The sequence below is a fragment of the Passer domesticus genome, chromosome 1 (genome assembly GCF_036417665.1).
Source record: "Passer domesticus isolate bPasDom1 chromosome 1, bPasDom1.hap1, whole genome shotgun sequence".
Classification (NCBI taxonomy): Eukaryota; Metazoa; Chordata; class Aves; order Passeriformes; family Passeridae; genus Passer; species Passer domesticus.
In genome coordinates this window covers 43996393-44016713 of record NC_087474.1, presented here as the reverse complement: position 1 = coordinate 44016713, position 20321 = coordinate 43996393, and the positions used below count along the sequence as shown (strand labels likewise).

The 20321-nt window shown below is 40.5% G+C and overlaps 1 long non-coding RNA gene across 2 annotated transcripts in view; it reads left to right on the top strand.

The window, feature by feature from the left end:
* The window catches only part of LOC135298884 (uncharacterized), a 73146-nt gene that overhangs the window by 14137 nt on the left and 38688 nt on the right, over nucleotides 1–20321 (top strand). For both annotated transcript variants that reach the window (XR_010360954.1, XR_010360948.1), the window contains 2 exons: nucleotides 3380–3445; nucleotides 14821–14937. This is a non-coding gene — a long non-coding RNA (uncharacterized LOC135298884). The remainder of the gene's footprint in view (nucleotides 1–3379; nucleotides 3446–14820; nucleotides 14938–20321) is intronic.

Genomic DNA, 20321 nt, shown 5'->3' with positions numbered 1-20321 from the left:
TAACTTGGAAAGTGGGAAGTAATTATCTCTACAGTGTAGTCATTATTTTTTTTGTGAGCTGTAATTGTATCCAAATTAGAGCTCATGTAAATCTGGTTTGAAGCAGTGTATTTTTGCTCCAAAGCAAGGGAAAATTTGCACAAATCACCAAAGAGACTTCAGTCTCTCACCCAAATATTAAAATTAATTGCAAAAGGATTGATTAGATCTTTGTGCGCTGAACTCTTTTTGTCTACCACTGAAAAATAAAGCAGGATTTGTATCCTTCCTGTGTTGATACAAATACATATCTTCCCCTAGCCTGCTTTAATAAATATAGCTGGGAAAGGAATTTTCAAGGACATCTTTCCAGTTTGTGTCTCAACTCAGTAATCTTCCCCCCCCCCCCCCTTTTTTTTTTTGCAAGTAAAACTAATGGTAACTTGAAAAAATTTATGTTGCATTTCATTAGTAGGTGAGAAGATGCTGTTTGAGCACCAGATAAGTAAAGGACAACAAGATCTGGTGTTCTCTAAGGGTTGCATCTTGTGGGCACTTTTCACTGGACTGATGTAGTGCAGAAATAGGAATGTATTCCCACTTACCTGTAATGAGAGGTAAGTGGGGCTTGCTTTCTCACTCTCTTATTGAAAGAAGCTGCTTAGCTTATCAATCCTGATCTAAAGTACCAGGCTTTGCCTGTTGGCTTCATTTCTCATTTGCTTTTCAATTCATTCACAATCAAGATGAAAGTCAGGATTAAACAAAATGCAGTCCTGCCCTTTTCACAGGCTTCTCACTGTTTTAAATCTGTTGCCGCACACTTTTAGTCTTTTTTTCTGGAGAAGTTAGAATTTGGTTCCTATCTAGTCAAAAAATAAAGAAAAGCATCTCTGTTTTTAAGAGTTTATAAATTGGGGGTATTTATCAAAAAAATCAATGTCATAGAAAAGAGGCCTCCCTTTCTTAGTTAATAATACATATTTTAGGGTTGACTGTGGACCCAGTATGTTTGTGAGCAAGAACAAAAACACACACACGCCCACACAGAACTTCCTTTGAAACAAAATGAGATGGTGAAGGTGGAGAATTTGAGAATCAGATAGATAAGGGGTTCATAGCTAGACCTTTGTGATGGGTGGAATGAATTCTGGTTTTGTTTGAATGCTGAAAGTTTGTCCAATAAAATGGTGATGGTATTAGGTGGGTAAATAGACATCCCTTGCTGAGATTAGAGGGCTTTTTTTTAAATTCTGGTAAAACACATGCAAGAGTGAAAATAAATGTCCTAGGGAGCTCACAACAAGACTGTGAGGAAAATCTGTGTTACTTCAGGGGCCAGGAATTGAACAGAGACCTGAATAATATGTGAAGTTCACATGCTGAATGAGATAGGTTATGTGAGATTAAACAAAAAACAATCAGTGAGCAGAAAAAGGAAAATTGTTTTTTTAAGATTTAAAATAAATCAGAAGGTGAAAACAAATTTATCATTGGTAAAAATAGATCTCTTAAGATCATGAAGCTGAAGAAAAAAATCCACCATGTCAGCCTAAACTCTGCCTTTAGCCATAACTGCAAATACCTGAGCATCTCTCTTTTTCCCACCACTTCTCTGCCCTTGTGATGGTGGTGACAATGTTAGTCTAAACACCTCCATTGAAAACCAGGTTTTGGCAAGAAAGATGGATTGTTCTTTCAGTCTCTTGAGATGAAACAAGCTAGAAACAGAGAATTCCTGACAAAACTCCCACTGGGACAATTTCTGTTCTCATTGCTGTTCGTTTTACTTTTTCACCTTGGAGAAGTGATTGGGGAAATAGAAAAAAGACAGATTTGGTGCCATTGAAAGGGATGACTGTGCACCTTAAAATGAGGCCTATCCTCACATGCTGTTTTGTGTATATTGTTATTTTGCCTCATTAATACTCTACTGTGTCTGTTGTTATTTTGCCTCATTAATACTCTACTGCAATCTGTAGATTGCAGACCACAATGGGACAGTGTGTGAGTAATTCTGAAAGCCAAATGTTTTCCTGCAGAAGTGGGAATCCACCTTACACATATCTGCATATGCTGATCTTCCAGTAATTGTAAGCTAAAGCACAAATCTTTTGATGACTTTAGCTCTGTATCATGACATTCCTTTACAGGATTTACAGGATTTACAGGATTATCCCAGTTTACTGGCTAAGAGTGCAAGTATTGCAGTACTAATCCTGCTATAACTATTTCCGGAACACTGGAGTAGTTCTGCTCTTGAAATAATTGAGTGTATAATTAATTCCATTGTGTAGTAAGTATGCTTTAGTTACTGTGTACCATACTGCACCCAAGAAAATGAAATGTAGCATGTGTAGAGAATGTAAAATTGTTATTAATCATGTTTTCTTCATTTGCTAAACTGTATGTTTGATATACTTTATACTCTAAGTATAAAAGCATGCAAGGAAAACAGATGCTGATTTCTAGAGCCTGATTTATCATCTAATGGCACGAAGAAGAGGTTAGTTTTCAGTGCTTCTTTGCTGTAGCACTGGTCTGAGTTTTACATTCTGCCCATCTTAAAGGAGAAAGACTGGATACCACAGTGGGGTGCATATACTTGATTACCTGCTCCCTTACCATTTTTCACCAGCTTTGTCTCCATGACTGCAGATGCAATACCAGAACGCAAGGCCAGATCTCAGTTCTGCTTGTGCTGCATGCTGTATGATACTACCCAACTTTTATCACTCTACACTTACTGTTTTCTGAGTCAAAACCTTCATAATGTTTAGCTTCAACTATCTTTTTATTTCCTTTTGGATTTTGCCTTTTACTATTCTACACATTTTACTTTATAGACATGAGCTGTTTCAGGGATGTTGTTTTAACACCAGCTTGACCTAGCTGCTACTATTGCCCTGTTACCCAGGGTGCCATACTGGTATTATTTTTTTTCTTTCTTTCTCTTTGATATTCTGGAATATCCTCAGAAAAAAACCCCACTTCTGTATTTTCCAGTCTTATCACACCAGTACAGTGTTGCAGCTGAAGTGCAGCTGCATCTTCTGAGTGGCAGGAGCCCCATGTTGGTGTGGGCACTACTGGAAAACCCAAGTCCCCTGTTAGGAATGTTATTGTTTGGGGTGGCTTCAGGAGACAATGCCATCGTATTGCCTTGGGTCCTTGTTACACATCTCTGCTGGCCCAGCTGGCTGCAATATTTCTTCCAAGGGCACCAGGGTTTTATGACGATGAAAAGCTGCTCCTGGACTTCCCCTCTCATGAATTTACTGGGCCTTATCCTGGAGGATCATTGCTAATTGAAGATTTTGATTAGTGGTCTGTAGTATTGCAAATGTTGTTTATCTGCAATTGAAATGGATTCTTTCTTTTGTCTTATGTCTGATTCAAGGACAAGGATTTGGAAGGTTCCTTCTTTGGGGCTATTGCTGATCATCTACAAGTGAAATTGTCCCAGGTGAGCTCTCCCACCATCATCCTGTCCTCCCTTTTATTTTTTATAGGCCCTCAAAGGAGAAAAAAAAACTTTTATGAATATTCTTAGTGAGGAATAAACAGGAAGAGACAGTAGCCTCTAAAAGTTTATAAAGTCTTATATGATAAAAGCATTAAATAACAGTGAAAGAGGTGTCTGCCTTTAGAGGAAAGTACATAGTGACAGAATTTTCCATTAGTTAACAGCCTCTAGCACTAAATGCCTTAAACCAGCTTTTAAAGCAACAAACAGTTGAGTGCTTCTTAAAATTTAACTTTAATCACTAGATCTTGGCTCTATTCCCAGCACAGAAACAAACAAAATGACTTGTTCGTGGGCTCTAAAAAAATTCAGATTTGCTTTCTGATGCTTGATTTCTACTTGGGGAAAAATAATAATTCCTCAAGTCATCAGTTTCATTCTGAGATTAAATGGAATAAAGACTGAATCCTCTCTGAGATGCTTCTCTGCCCTTGCTCTTCCTTGTTTTCTGCAGGGTGTATGGATATTGGAGATGTGGGCTGGAACATTCACAGTGGTGTTTCTAAGCGTAAAACTCAGGATTTGTTTTATGTGCCTGCAAGGGAGCACAGAGGCTCAGGATGGTGAATAGTGTGATAGTCTGGCAGGACTGGGGAGGGCACAAGGCCAGCCTGGTGCAATCTTACCCCTGGTGCCTACTGGGTGGACTAAGGAATGAAGGTATTTTCATGCTGCATGTCCATGTACCAGTACCTGGTGGCCTTCCAGATGGATCCCAGCTATGGGCTCTCCAGTACAAGATGGATGTACTGGAGATAGTCCACTGAAGGACAGTTAAGAGGATTAGGGGACCAGAGCATCTCCCCTTAAAAGAAAGTCTGGGAGACCTGGAATTGTTCAGGCCGAAGAGATGGCTTTAGGGGATTTTAATAATCAATGAGTACCTGAAAGGAGGGCACACAGAGAACAGAGACAGGCTCTTTTCAGTGGTGCCCAGTGGCAGTGGGGACCACTGAAAACTCTTTTTGCTGCTGGGGTGACTGGGCACAGGTTGCCTGGAGATCTTGTGGAGTGTTCAGTCTTGAACATAATCAAAAGTCCTCTGGACATGGAGCTGGGCAGCTGGCTCTAGGCAGCCTTTCTTGAGCAGGGAGATTGGACCAAATGACCTTCACAGGTCCCTTCCAGCTTCAAATATTCTGTAATTCTGAGATTTGTACTAGTAAATGAAAAGATCCATGGCAGTTCTTTGGCTCTTAGGCATTTGGTATGTCATAGGTCATGCCCATACCAGCTGAATTGTCTTTCCCCTGCTGAACACAGTGCCTTCATCTGTGCTGTGTCCAGAAGCAATCTGGACCTGGGAGGTCAGAGTGGCTGATATGTGGCCAGAGCCAAAACTGGCAGAGTACTAATGAGCTGGACTGTATCCATGACTATGGGACTGTGTTGAACCAAAGGCCAGTGAATATTGGATTTGTTAGTGAAAACACAGCCAATCAAACCTTTTCTCCATAGTCCAACCACATTAAAGGGAATCATCATAATCAACAAGAGATTTTATGTACAGGTTTCTTCCTTCTGCATTTTTTTCCTTATTCAACTCTTGACTCCCACCATAGCCTGTGCTTCCTGGAGCTGTCCTGATCCCGATCCTGTCCAGGGGTTTTTCCTGTGCTTTCACAAATCATCATTCAGTCCAAGGGATTTTACTGGAAATCTGGTGCTGAGCCACCTGTTTTCCTTAACCTGAGGCTGTGTAGCTATACCCCAGGACTTAGTACCTGGTTTCTGCAGCGTGGGGAATTGATTGCAAAGGTGTGAAGCAAGTCAATTATATTCCTAATGGGTGCTCACTGGAGGCTAATGCTGGCACAGCTTCCCAGCTGCTGCCTCCGCTGCAGGGAGAGGGGAGGGGAGAAATCCAGGAAGAGAAAGGCAATGAAAAGAAACTGTTTAAAAATGAGACAAATACAAAAGCAGGAAGAGCACAACAAAGAATAAAAAGAAGAAGGAAATATTATAAAAAGAAAGTCGTTCTAGAAAGAAACCTGTGTCTAGAACAGAGAAAGGAAACAGAGCAATGTGGTGGAATAAACAGAAAAATAGAAGGAAAAGGGGAAAAGAAAAATGTGTTCTTTCTTGACTTTTTTTTTTTCCTACTAGCACTGTTCTAAGAACTGTATAAATATCCACATCCATAGATTTGTGTTTTGTAGTAGTTCCACCACACATTTCAGCTTTCAACAATATTCTAGATGAAGCAGAAGGAGCTTGTGGCATTTTTCTTCCCTTGTGTCCCCCTGTGCCCTCTCAGCATTTCCTATGTTCTGCTGACAGAAGGCAGCAGGGTTACTTGGCACCCTTCACCCACTAGATTAAGTACAAATGCATTTTTTTGGCAGTGACTCCTGATAAACTGCATATGTTTGAACATGGCCCCTTCCCTGTAAAGTTGTGGGTAATATTCTGCTAGTTTTCTCTCTCATTTATGTTTCCTTTCCCTGTGCAGCTGTAATGTGTGAGCATGAGCATTGGTACAGTGCTTATCTTTTGTTAGTTTATTGTATGTTTAAAGCTCACCCACACTGGTAAGTATTTTTGCCTTCCTCTTCTTTGCCTTATCTGAATAATCTTTTTTTATTGTGTTACACACAAATATAGGTTAGAAGCTTCTGCACAAGGCAACATGTTTTACCAGGCACCAGCCAGGCACTAAAAAAATGTTTATTTTGTTATGTTTATTGAGTGTACCAATTCTGTGCTATTTGCACCCAGGCTGTGTACCCTTGTCCTCATTTTTGAAGAGTGTGTGAGCTTTTGTTTCTTTGAAGAAAGGGGGAAAACAAAGACATTAAGTATTTTCTTATGGTTCCAAACCTCTCACACAGCTTGTGTTTTGCACAAGCTCTTCTTTCATAGCTGATCCACTCTGTTTCTGGAGCTTGGTTTTCAGTCCGTTTTTGTGGTATCTCCTTCTCTCTCCATTTTTCACTGCTTGCTTGGCCAAAGAACAGTTCATCAATTCAACACCTTTGTGCACATAGTTCAAATCCAGAGGATATGTAGATAAGGAAGGCCTTCAGAGAATGTCTTCCTTGTACCATTTCAAACACTGCTACTGTGGTGAAAAAATGTTATGAGCTACAAAGTGATGTCTTTTAGTCCTGAGAGATGTAGGCAGGGCATTCTGGCTGATACTCTGTGTCCCTTAAACAAAGAGTTCTCTCTATATCTCACTTTCAGTATAAAGATTTTAGGAATCCATGTTTTGATAAGACGCTTCACTTTTACCATCTTTATTGTTCATCTGAACTTTGAGTGGTACACCAACACAAAAATTAATTAAAGCTTCCCACTTCCCAAGCTACTCTTTATGTAACTTTTAAGAGTACTAAATGAATATCAGGTAGCTCATCATATCTGAGCTTTTATTGAAAGAAGGGGACTATTTCATTAACTGTCTAGCTCTAAGGTTTTTTGCTAGCATTGTTAGACCAAAACTGTTGCATGGTTACACTAAATCTTCCATATACTATGTTGTTCTTCCTGGAGAATCTTCAAGTGCCTAATTGGATTATTTTCTGATGTGCATGCTTGTTTGTAAGGATTGCCAGCTGTCCTGGAAATGCAGTCACCTCCAGTATGGTGATTAGCAATGCACAAGCTTCTGCTGTTTTCCTGTCCTTGTTGTGTTAATGGGGAAATGCAACAACAGCATGGAAATAAAGGAAATCTGTTACACCAGGAGAGATGCAAAGGTGCTTATACTGGCATGGCCTGAGAATATGTGTGGGATGGAATGCATATGTGGGACAGCTCTTCCTGCCCAAGTAGTGGGAAGGGCCAGGACACTCTGGTCTTACTTGTGTAGCTGGGGACACTGTGGCCCATTCTGCTGATGTAGCCAAAGACAATGTGGGAGTGACTTGGCAGGTGAGAACACACTCCAGACCTGCTCCAAGAGGTGCTGAGCTGTAGTTAGAGGGTCACAAAGGCCACAGAGTACCTTTGAGACTTTGGGGTTTATTTGTCTTTGGACCATATTATATTTATTAGTGTTATTAAATAAGTTATAGCCCAGTGGAAAAATATACATATTTGGCTAGGAAACGGTTGTCAAAGGCATACAAGCATTCTAACCTCACTCCCTTTGGGACAAAACTGGACCCTCAACTCCTGCATTTTTTAACTCTCCTACTCAAAACCTGACAAAGTGCCTGTACCTGCTGTGTTTAAATATGAAGGAATGAGAATTCATAGAGAATATAGTTGCTGCTGCCAATAATTTCATTGAATCTTTCCACTGTTTTCAGTGGGAATTATACCAAGCCTTTTTAAGGCGCTTAGCAGATTATGGGACTGATCACTCCTGATATTTGAATTTATTTTGTTTCTATCAAGTATGTATGTTGCTATGAGAAAATATCAGTTAATTGTGTCCTTCCCAGAAAATGCAGTTCTGATGAGGCCTGTACATAACTCTTGATTGTATTACTTTCTAGGTCAATGCTAACCCTTTGAAGATTTGCAGTAAATAGATGTACTGGACAAGAGTTAGACAAGGCAGTTAGAAATGTGGTGGCGTGACCAGCCATGGATGTACTGTAAATCTCTGGGCAATTTTGATGCTACAGCTGATTGCAGTAGCTATGCCACTTTGTTTTCAAATGAAAGTCCTCTTCTATACTGCTGGGGTTTTTAGTTCATTCTATTTTGTTTGTTAGCTGGTGTTTTTTTTTTTTTTTTAACAGAAACAATTTACATTTCTAGTGTATTGAAAATGACTTGAAGCTAAGTAACAAGCATTTTATGGCTTCCTTTTTTTTTTTTTTGTATTTACTTTCACAGCATTAAAACATAAGGACATGACTGAATAATTCATATTTGTTTTACTGAGACATTCTCACAAGCAATCAAAAGCTTTCTTAATGGTTTGCTTAGACAGTGATTGGATTGCCTAGACAGTCTCTGCTTGGAACCTTTGATTTGCAGTGCCCTACCAATGTGCTAATGTGGTTTTCTTTCTAGCTGTCTCCATCATACAAAATAATTTCCCTACCTATTAACTCATAAATACTTTTTCTTCTTTGGCTCTGTCAATTCATATGAATATTTCCTGCTGCCGCAAGTTTATCTGCATGGTTGCGTTTGAGAACATCCTTTTCTCTTTGACTTTGCCACTGATATGCAATAATTTAAATTAAAACTCTACTTGATTTGCATGTGTTTCTCTGCTGGAGATGAACCATATCTACCATGTCATTATGCATCTTATTCTAGCTGTATCTTCCTACCTGCACTGTCTGACCATATTGGATTTATGAGGGAAGATTTTGGTATTGGGGTGGCCACAGGGTTGAATTCTGTGACAAGGGACCAGGGACTGCCCCGTATTGGACAGAAACAGTTCCATCCAGCCCTTAAATGGACCCACTGCTGCCCAAAGCTGAGCCCATCACTGGTAGCACTGGTGTGATATACATTCAAGAAAGGGTAAAAAAACATTGTGCAGCAACTGTGAGAGAGGAGTGAGTTAAATAGACAAGGAACAGTCCTGTAGCACTAAGGTCAAGTAAGGAGAGGGAGGGGGTGTTCCAGCCACTGGAGCAGAAGTTTCTCTGCTGCCTGTGGCAAGACCATAGTGAAGCAGGTTGTGTCCCTGCAGCCCACAGAGTAGATGGATGTGTCCTGAAGAAAGCTGCAGCCCATGCAGAGCCCACACTCTCCTGGCAGGAGGTGAAACCCATGCAGAAGAACACCCCAGGGCCTGTGACCCATGGGGGGCCCACGCTGGAGCACTCTGCTCCTGAAGTACTGTTCTCCATAGAAAGGACCCATGATGAAGCAGTCCCTGAAGAGCTGCAGGTCATGAGGAAGATCCACACTGGAGCACTTAGTGAAGGACCGTATCCTGTGGGAGGGATCCCATACTGGAGTAGGGAACAGTGTGAGAAGGAAAAGGCAACAGAAATGAAGTGTTATCAACTGACTGTAATCCCTGTTCTCCTTCCCCTGGCATCTCTGGGGACAGGGCGAGCAGTAGAAGAGTTAGGAGTGATGTTGAGCTTGGGAGTGGAAAGAAAATGTGTTTTATTTTGTTCTAGTTTATTTTTTGGGGGGAGGGAGGAATGTGAGGTGATATTCTTTTCACCATCCTACTCTATTTTTGTCAATGAAGTAAATTAATCTTCCCAAGCCAAGTCTGTTTTGACTGTGATGGTAATTGTCGAGTGATCTCCCTGTTCTTAACTCATAAGATTTTTCATTGTTTTCTCCTGGTCATGCTAAGGAGGGGGCGTGAGAGAGTGGCTTGGTGGACACTTGTCATTCAACCAAGATTAACCAATCACCTTTACCTAAAATGGTCCCTTGTGGTCTTTTGGGCAGACCCTAATTAGGGTTTTACTTTACTGAGTATTTACAAAGAAATGTAACCAGATGTCAAGAGAATATGAATTCTTTCTCACTCCCTAATTTGTACTTTGTATTTGAATACACAGAGAAGATGAACAAAAACTCGTGGGTTCTGGCATCCAGTTTGAGCTTGTGTAAAATCTGAAAACTCCCTCGTAACTTCCAACTATTTCCTTGAGCAATAAGCAGAACAATGTGGCTATGAAAGGGCTTCTTCCTGAAGCATTCAGCCAGAAGTCTACCTTTGTCTACCTACTGGAATCAATTGTCTGAGCTGAAATCTCAACTTATTCTGATGCGTTTCTTAAATCCTCCGTCTCAGGCCCTCAATGAATTATGTTCTTTTCACTTTGACATCCTCATACAGTGCAACAAGCAGTGGTGGTGCAATGTTTGTTGCCACATAAACTGCTAGTAGTAACATTTACTTTAGGCTGAGACAGCCATGTAATTTCTTAGATAAGATGAGATAAGATGAAATTAAAACCATCTTTCAAAAGGAGTCTCTGTTCCCAATAAGCTATATTTGCTTGCAGCAAAGGCAGTGTGCCAAAATAGTGTCTGAAACAAAAATATTCTGGTATTGCTTGGTGGGGGAAGAGTTGCTAGTCCAGGCAAACAATTTGCTAATGTTGAGTATCTGAATCACAGCCTTTTTCTGCTGAAAAATAAGATGTATGTAATTAATCTTATTTTATGTTTGTAGATGTATGTAATTAATGAAACCTGAAAAGTCTGCTCCTTCCCTTGCAAGTGTTGGAATGGAATGAGAGGATATCCACTGCCTTTCTCCTATTCCCATTAGTTCAATCTAGACTGATGGCTTGTAAACCCAAACATCTCTATTTGCCACTCAAATTGCAGAGCAAGGGATTCCATTCAGTGGACAGTCTGAGCAGCAGAGACAAAAAACACCTAAATGCCTCTGTCTCTAATTTGGTGTGAATTCTTGAGTAAAGGCTGAGCCAAACAATGTTTTCAATAGGAAGAGCTAAAAATCAAGCTCAAATGAGTCTGCAGAAGAGGTCGGCGCCTGGCTTATTTTCCCTTCAGTGAGAGCCAGACCCTCAATGACACGTCCATGTCTTTACACAGCGTCAAGGTAGAATGAAGTGCTTTACCTGGGATAATTTCTTGCTGTGCCATGATGTAGTCTAGCTGGCTGTTGCCTGTTGTCAAATGCTGAAAACAGAGGCTCTTTTGGAATGGAAGTATCTTATTCCTGTGTACTAGCAAGTATTTCCATGTCTGAAAGCTACCAGCAGGAAATTACTGCTCCTGCTGAATGGAGGGAGAATGAGCATATGGCAGGTGAAGCAGTTTGTTCCAGGGTTCTGCCTAATTTAATTGCACAACTACATGCAAGAATGAGCATTAAATCTGAGGCTCTAACATCACCAGAGAACTTCCACTTGTGATGTTGGTGTGAGATAATGGCTTCAGTTGCTTGAAACTGAGCACATTTTGATAAAAAGTGAAGGAATGAGGGGAAGGTAAAGTGGGCCTTTTTGTATGAAAGAACTAATGTGCTCAAGAAGTCCTGGTGGAGACTTTTAATTTTCCAGTTCACTCCCAAGTGACTTGATTTTAATAGCCTGTCCAAACCAAATTGATATTCCTTTCAAGTCCTTCAGAGTATTCAGATTCCACAAGCATTTGTTATGCAACCTAATTAATATGGCTGTACTTAATCCAAAGAATAAATTGATGAAGTTTTACAAAGGCAAAGCCATTGGTGTTTCAAATAAAGCAAGTCTAGAAAGTCACAAACACATTAATTTTCTAAGAGAATCATTGTAAAAGACATGAGCAGCGTTCAGTGGCCTTTTATATTGTATCAGACCATTGTTTAGAGTAGAAATTGTTTGAGTTTATTTGTTCTGAGTATGGTGAAGCCACTGGTCTCCTGTCTAACTTTCTGAGGCAGATGTTGCAGAGGAGAAAGGGAGCTGAATTCCCGTTCCCAATTAGTACTACTCTATGCAGTATGGGAAAGCTCCCCACACAACTTTCCGTCTCAGCCAGCAGGTATGGAGTGATTACATCAGTGGATGAGGAAGAGTTAAGGGTGTCATTTATCTGGACTCATATAAATAAGGCCTTGGACACAGTCTCACACAGCATCCTTCTCGCTAAATTGGAGAGATAGATTTGATGGGTGGACTGTTCAGTGAGTAAGGAACTGGCTGGATGGATGCACCCAAGAGTAGTGATCAGTGGCCCAGTGCCTGGATAGAGACCAGGGATCACTTGTGTCACCCAGGGGTCCATATTTGGACCAGTACAGTTTAATATCTACATCAATGACAAAGTGGGATTGAGTGTATCCTCGGCAAGTTTGCCAATGAGCCCAGGCTGTGATGTGTGGTTGACGCACTTGGGGAGTGGGATGCCATTCAGAGGAACCTGGACAAGCTTGAGGATTGGGCTTGTGTGAGCCTTAGGAGGTTCAACAAACCAAGTGCAAGGTGCTGCACCAGAGTCCAGGCAACCCCTGGTGTCAGAACAGGCTGGGGGATGAAGAGATTGAGAGCAGCCCTGGGGAGAAGGACTTAGGGGTGCTGGTGGATGAGAGGCTGGACATGAGCTGGAAGTGTGAACTTGCAGCCAGAAAGCCAAATGTGTCCTGGGCTCCATCCAAAGCAGCGTGGCCAGCAGGGCAAGGGGAGGGATTCTGTCCTTCTGCTCTGCTGAGACCCCACTGCAGTCCTGCATCCAGCTCTGGGGTCCCAGCACAGGAAAGACCTGAACTAGTTAGATGAGATCTAGAGGAGGACAACAAAAATTATCAGAATTTTTGTTTTTTCCTCTCCTATTAGGAAAGGCTGAGAGCATTGGGGTTGTTTAGCCTGGAGAAGAGAAGGCTCTGGGGAGCCATTACTGGGGCCTTTCAGTACTTAGATGGGGACAAACTTCTTAGTTGGGCCTGTTGCAATACAAGGGATAATGATTTGAAAGTATCAGAAGGTAGATTTAGACTAGATATAAGAATTCATTCATGATGAATGTGGTGAAAATGCAACAGGTTGCCCAGAGACACAGTAGATGCTCCATTCCTGGGAACATTTAAGATCCAATTGAGTGAAACTGAGGAACCTGATCTAGTTGAAGATGTCTCTGTTCATTGCAGAGAAACTGGACTAAATGCCAGCCCAAGTGATTCTGTGACTCTGGTCTATATTTCATCTTTGACTATGTCTGGAGTCTTTTCTCTATGCAGTTGTTTGAGCATTTTAGTACGTTGGCTTGGAGTGTTCACTGTGACTTGTCTCAGTGGTCCTACATCAGCTGTGGAGCATTAGATTTTGTGGGGTGCTGTTCTGCTTGCCACACAGGTGAGAGACATGGTGGAGTGCACCACAGAGCTTCCTTCTGCTATCTGCCTCTTTAAATCATGAATGCAGAAAGGGAGGGGATATGGTGTCCACTTGGGTCTCACCCCACATAAGATCAAGGCCTGCTTAAATCCTGAAGATGGGAAGCATGGCCATGCTCTGCAATTTAGCCATAATCTGTGAGAGCTGTGTATTTTCCAGTGAAACACTCTTCAGATTCCATGGTACAATTTCTGTGTCACTTACTGGGGAAGCAGTACAACAACTAAGAATTGACTCGGCCTTAAGCTGGTCCCAGGACATGTTCATGGTAGACTGGGATTTCTGCCCATGAGCAGAAATGTGTCCCTGGAGCAGCAGGAGCTTATGCTTTTCCATAAGGGAGAAAAAAGATGGGAGCAAGCACAACTGCAGCACAGGTAAGGGCAGGAGCCTTGAGGTAAAGCTGAGTAGAGCTTCTACTCAGCTCCTTGCAGCTGAACTCCAAGGCTGACCAAGGCTTCTCAAACAGCTCTGTTTTCTCTGGATGAAGGAGTTCAGCGCAGGCAGCTCAGCTCCCAGGATGGGTAACGTGGTGTGCTTCAGACACTGGACTTTGCAGGCAGATGCTCACAACTTCAGACTGGGGTAACAGTGCTGCTTCAAGGGACTAGCATGTACCCAGATTGCTTTGGAAATTTTCTGAGGCTGTTAGTTGCATGATTTAAGTTGTTGGGGAAGATGCTGAGTATTATCACCAGTGATAATCTGGCATTCACCCATGGATGGAACATGAAGGCACTAGCAGCCCTTAGTCTCCCTGACCAGCCTCACCTGGGGCCTCCACCCATGCCTTCTGCCTGCAATCCCAGGAGCTCCATTTAAGCTGGGCTTTGGCACTTGCTCCTACTCTGAGGTATGTAACAGGTATACCTGGCTCTAGTCTTGTCTCTGGTCCCACTTCTTAGAGCATTTTTGGATCGCTATTTTACGTGCCTTTGTCCCTAATCCTTTCTTTTAGATGGGTATTGGACCTATTTTGCAGCATTAATTCTAGCCCTGTTTGGCCTGATCTGCTGTTTGGGTTCCCAGGTCATACCCTAGACTGATTCATTACCTTGCTTTGTCTGAGACTATGAATAGACTCTTTTATTATCACCATGCCTGCCTGCCGTGTTCAAATCCTCTGGGAACATGCCCTGATGAGTGAGGGCACTTCCAGTGTTGTGGTCACCTTTGGTTCCTGGCTTATTATGCCTTGTGGAGCTCTTCTCTTGCTGCTCTCGTACAAATAAAATGAAATTGCGGGGCTGTCACTTTTATTCTCTTTTTTTTCCTTTTTTTTTTTTTTTTTTTCTGTGAGTACACAGGAGAAATATCCAAATAATTTAGGATGTCCTTTTATATAAAATGAACAAGAAAATCTACAATGCCTCTATGTGAAGAATAAAGGATAATACTAAAGGAGAGTAACTAACAGTTCCAGTTGTTACATACTTAGCACTCTGAATATAGTCTGATATTCATATCTGAATATGAGATTTGCTTTTATATACTTGTCAAAATTCTTTGGCAGTACGTTTTTGACAGCACTGTGTACTCCAACAGTCCCTTTCAAACAATTTTTTCTGTTATTCTATTCAGCTGTGAAGATTCCCTGCAGTGAGCCTCTCTGAACTATGGTAGCTATGGTCCAGAAGGAAAAAGAGCCCTTCAAGAATAAAATAAGGGATGAGATACTTCATTCTACTTCTGTAAAAGGTAATGATAATTATTATGGAAAGAACTTTTACTGTGTTGAAGGAGAGGAGTTTTTTAATTTTAAAAAAAAGGCTAAAGCTGGCAGATCCTGGATCCTGCAAGGTAAGGAGGATAAGGGGATGAGTTTGTGGTGTAGGCTCACAGGGAAGGCTGACTATACAGTAGATCATACTGCGAACACTCAGTACACTCTAATTTTTGGCTGTTGTGTTTGTTTGTGTTTTATTTTTTAATGCTGAAATTTTTTCAATGATTTTAAAAATAGTTTCCTACTGTGCAAAACTTGCTTATTTCTCAGTTGTTCGAAGCAGCAACCCAATTTATGCCTTCAGTTTTGGGTTTTGACCATAAGCTGTAATGGACACAGTAATGGTGGTAAAGCTTGTTTCTGAAGTAACCTCTAGTCTTCAAGTGCTAAAAGAGAAGCAAGAAGATTTTTAAATGCTGTTTCCATGACATTAAGCTCAAGTAGAATTAACTGGAAAAAAAAATGACCACGTGCTGCGTGAGAATGTGCTCAGAAGGGCAGTTGCTTTGTACCAAAAATTGCCCTGAGCGTTTTGCAAAGATAGTTAGCATTAGTTTAATTGCATTACTGAAGTCAAGGAGTAAAGCAGAGTTGGGCTATGTGCAGCTTATCATACATAAGAACCTGTAGTGATACAGGAATGTTGTTGTTTTCTACTGCAAAAGGTTTATACTGGACTTTGAGATCCTGACAACGACTGTACTCTGTATCAGTATAGCTTAAGCTCTACAACCCAGTCCCTGTGATTTTTTTGCCGGTAAAACTGAGACTGTGTGAGGAAAGTGTGCAGCTCATCATGTCTCTAGGCTAATGTCTACATTTGCTTCTCTACTGCAAATTTTCAGGGAATGATTAGAGTCCAACAAATGTGCTTTACAGAAAAAGGTGGGAAATTCTAATAATGGTGAAAGACCCAAGTGTCTTCTAAACATTTGCTTTAACAACCTCAAATATACTTCAATACTTCAGACTGACAAGCAAGAGCCAGGAGCAATGCAGAAATTCAGAACCTTAACTTAAAGTACGTGACAGGAAATCCTTGATGAGGCTGAGTATGGAGCCCTCATGGGGCCTTCTCTTGGGCAGGAGAAGGAGATAACTTGTATGGAATGCAAGGGGAAAGGGCAGTTATGGAAAGGACATAAAGAAGGGCAGAGCAAAGATGGGTTTGGGGAATACTTGGGGACTTTGAAGTGAGAAGTTCCCAAAGTTTTGGCAGTGTGAGCTTTATGTGGGAAAGATTTAGAGAGCTCCTGAGAGAGACTTAGGACTATAACTGGTGAAGGACAGAAGTTGGTATATAGTAAATGGGCTTCCACACGGGCATCCCTCCACAAGAGGCGGGAGGGGAAGACAAGGGACTCTTGTTGGAGAGAGGTAGAAAAAGGTTTGTTACAGGAAAGGACTGGGGCATAAGCAAGGCTTTTTCTGGGAAAGTTAGTGGGACAAAATGCTCCCTCTAACTTGATCGACAAAAAATTATTTTGGTGTGAAGCGCATGAGCACAGGGAATCTTGATTTCAGAAACTGGATTTTGAAACAGGAGTCTGGTCTGGTCATGCTTCTCCAATGCTGAGGACACATCTGGAGTGCTGTACCACAATCCTGGGTTCTGTGGCCCAAGAGACAAAAAGCCATGTAGGAACAAGTCTAGTGAAGGACCACAGATATGAATCAGGGCTTGAAGCATCTGTCACCCAAGGAGAGGCTGAGAGCTGGAACTGTTTAGCCTTTAGGGAAAAGAAGGCTCAAGGGTAACTTATCAAATTTTTTAGAAACAACTGATGGGAAAAGGAAATATGGAGGCAGACTCTTTCCAGTGTTTTAAAGGACAAGAAAACAAGACCAGGGGAAGTGGCTGAAAAATGAAATAGAGGAAATTGCATTTGAATGTAAGAATAGTCTGTTGCTTTTAAATTGTAATCAAACACTGGAATAAGTTGCTCAGAGGTTGTGGAGTCTTTGTCCTTAGAGATCCTCAGAGCCTGAGTAACCAGCTGCAGCCCACCCTGCTTTGTGTAGAGTGTTTGGAGCTTCTAACCTCAGCTGTGCTCTGACTCTGCAAGTGTGTTGTCCATATCTGTTTTCTACACTTGAGCATTTTAAAGCCTCTTGGGAAGGACCGAGACAAAATACAATGAACGAGAAGACAACCTGAAACCTTATCAATATGAATGGGAGCTTTCCTCCTGAATGAATACATTTATTTCCTTCATTAATAAAATCATACTTAAATTATAGATAAACAAATGGTAACATCGAGCCCTGATAGGGAATGGGAAATGGATGTTACTGAGTTCTTATGAATCCTTTATTCACCTAAGTGAATTTGTGAGTGTTACTCCCAGTAAATTGCTTATGAGCAAATTTGATATATTTAAGTCAATGTCTGCAGAATCTGGGGACTGGAAGACACATTCCTCTCTCTGATTTACTCATCAACCTGCCTTGGGCTTAGCAAGGGTGGCATTTCAGGCATGATTTTTCTGACTAATAGCACACTTCAAGGAATACACTGAACAAATTAATAACATAATAACAAAGTAATTCAGAGTTCGGTTTACCTTCATGGTAGCTAAGGAATCACATCTGGACTTTGATAAATAAGGGAAATTCACTATATTTGTCAGAGGAGGATGAGAATTTTTCTCTTAAGGAGCTAATCTACTCCATATTTATGAATATCAAAGAACTGCTGAAAATACAAGAATTAAGAGTGATGCAATTGTGGATTAGAATGTAGGTGAAGCCTTTCAGTGGGACAAGTCAGATGACAGCATCACCCATGTAAATTTTAAATGGGTCTGGTATACTCTGGGCCCTAAATTTTATGTATTTGATTTGAACACAGCCTAATTGTTTGGGGGATTTTTTGAGTTTCTTCTTTATCTGTTCACCTACCTACAGGTCCTGCTTTAATATTATACAATTAGAAGTGCACATAGCATGAATAAAATTAGTTCTGATTTACAAAATCCCTGTGTTTGTTCTTGCTTAAGAATCCTGATGAGCTGTAGCAAGCCAGCTTTTAGATGGATGGCAGCTGTACTCAAAAAGAACTAATTGGCAAGATAGAGAAATTCTTTAGTAAAATTAGTGACAAGTAGAGCTCTCCTCCAGGGATTTTTAGCTTTGTTTCTTTAATGGAAAACATCAATATTAATTTTATTCAATGAAGAACTATTTCAGAGGATTTTTTTTCTGGTTAATTCCAGAGTCCTTTAAAGGCAAAGATGTTCATAACAGCTGGGTCACTTGGGGGAAAAAAAAAGGTAAAAGCATTGAAAAATAAATGTTTGTATTGATACATGTGGTTCATATCATACATGGTTTATATAACTACTTATTGCTCACTTGAACCTTTAAAATTGTGCATTGCCTGTCCCATACCTATTGTATAACATCCTTTCCATAGTATTCTTAAATTCTCAGTTTCTATTTATATCACCCAAAGATAAGAATGGCTGATATGATGTCCAGCTGGTATTTCTAGAGATGAGTCTCTCCTAAAGTTCCAAAGATGTGGGGTTTTTTTTGGTTTTTTTTTTTTTTTTACATTAGAACTCATCTAAATTTGGTGGATCAATAATTCCACAATTTCCAGATGTGCAGCTCTTCATAAAAGCATTGTTCAGCCCCTGTGTCATTGACAGCTTGTGGCTGGATGTGAGAGTTGCTGAATTTTCAGGATTCTGTAATCATCATTATCCACGGAGGACAGATCTGTCAGAGGGGATGGTGAACACAACTCTGAGCACACAGTGCAAAGGCCTGGACTAAGAGGAATTTTCTTTCCAAACATTCATCTTGACAAATAATTCAATTCAATAATGGCTGTTGTCTTTCTTAACTCTCCTGGATTATTTTGCTCAAGAAAACTTAAGGAGGAAAGCCTGACTTTCCTGGCCTTGAGATGTAAAGCCTTCACACAAAGTTAAAAGCATGGCAAACTCTCTGTAGGGTGTTCAAAATGTTCATGTTATGCAAGATTTAGTGAGAGTGTTTGGCCTAATTTTAACTATGAGTTTTGTGAGAGTGGATCTATCAACTGTTATAGGACTTCAGTCTTAAAGCATTTTAGTATTACTTTAATATCTATGTAATTTTGCTACTGTTCAAATGAGTTGCAAAATCTAGGCTACAGGAAGATTGAAGCATTTTTAAAAAATAATTAGATCCCATTACTATATATAGTTTAATCTGTTTTCTGTGGTTGACTTCCTGTCCCAATTACTTGTATTCCACTTAAAGATTGATGTGAGCATGAAGCTGACATCCATGTGTATTTCAACCTACAAAACTCACAAAAATCAAGAAATTTTCAGTCATGCATTATAGATGGAAGACTGGAAACAACAGTTGTTTAATCAAAATTGGAGTTCCATAAGAATAATCAGAGAAAATAATTCACAGACATTTAAATCAACTAAACAAAAACTTAAATACAGTTTTCATTTGATTTTCAATAGAAATATTTAATTTTAATATTTTTTTAATATTGCTATTTTTCACTTGCCATCTCTTCTCTGTTATTGTTGTTGTTTGGGGTTTCTGTGGGTTTTGTTCTTGTTACTGTTGAGTTTGTTTGTTTTCATCCATGAAAGAGACAGAAAATATTATTTAAATAATTTTAAAATTACTTAAAACTCAATTTTTTTTACCTAGGAGGTGGAAAATAGAGATAAATTAAAGCCTTTGCAAATTAAACTGCGGGTCAGTAGGCAAGTACTAGGCTGAATGCTTGTCTAAGCCATTGTATTAATTAATAAAGAAATGCCTTCAGTATCCTTTCTTGTTTATTTGACAACTGGGAGTGAATAATTGTTTATTTTCTGTAATTATAACTGCCAGGAAAACATTCTGATAATCTAATGTGGTGGCTTCAGTCGTTAGTGTGCTCTAAATGGTGAGAAATCTCATAATTACTCTTAAGACTCTTACAGGATCTGTGACTGTATCTTCAACTCAGCTTCAGACACTCTGAATGCAGCTCTTGAAACCTTTGCAGAGCACTGTTACTGAAATTTAAGTACCCAGACTGAGTCCATTTGTTTCAGTGCTGTGCATTGTGCATCTTCCAGAGCTGAGCAGAGCATTCCACACCTCACAGCATGGAGCTCTAGGAGTCTGGAGTCATCCAACATAACCCTCTGGAGTACCTGAAATGGTGTGTTTAGTTTGTGAAAGCACAATCCCTAACAGTGAAAATGCATCCGAGTCACTGCTGCCTGCTTGAAGGGTGTTTTCCTGCCTTGAGCCCAAATTCCTCTTCCATTAATGGAGAGAAGCCTTACAGCTTCCCGTGGCTGTCTTCATCCAGTCTTGCACAAGTGGGGAAAGCAGCTGAAACACTTTT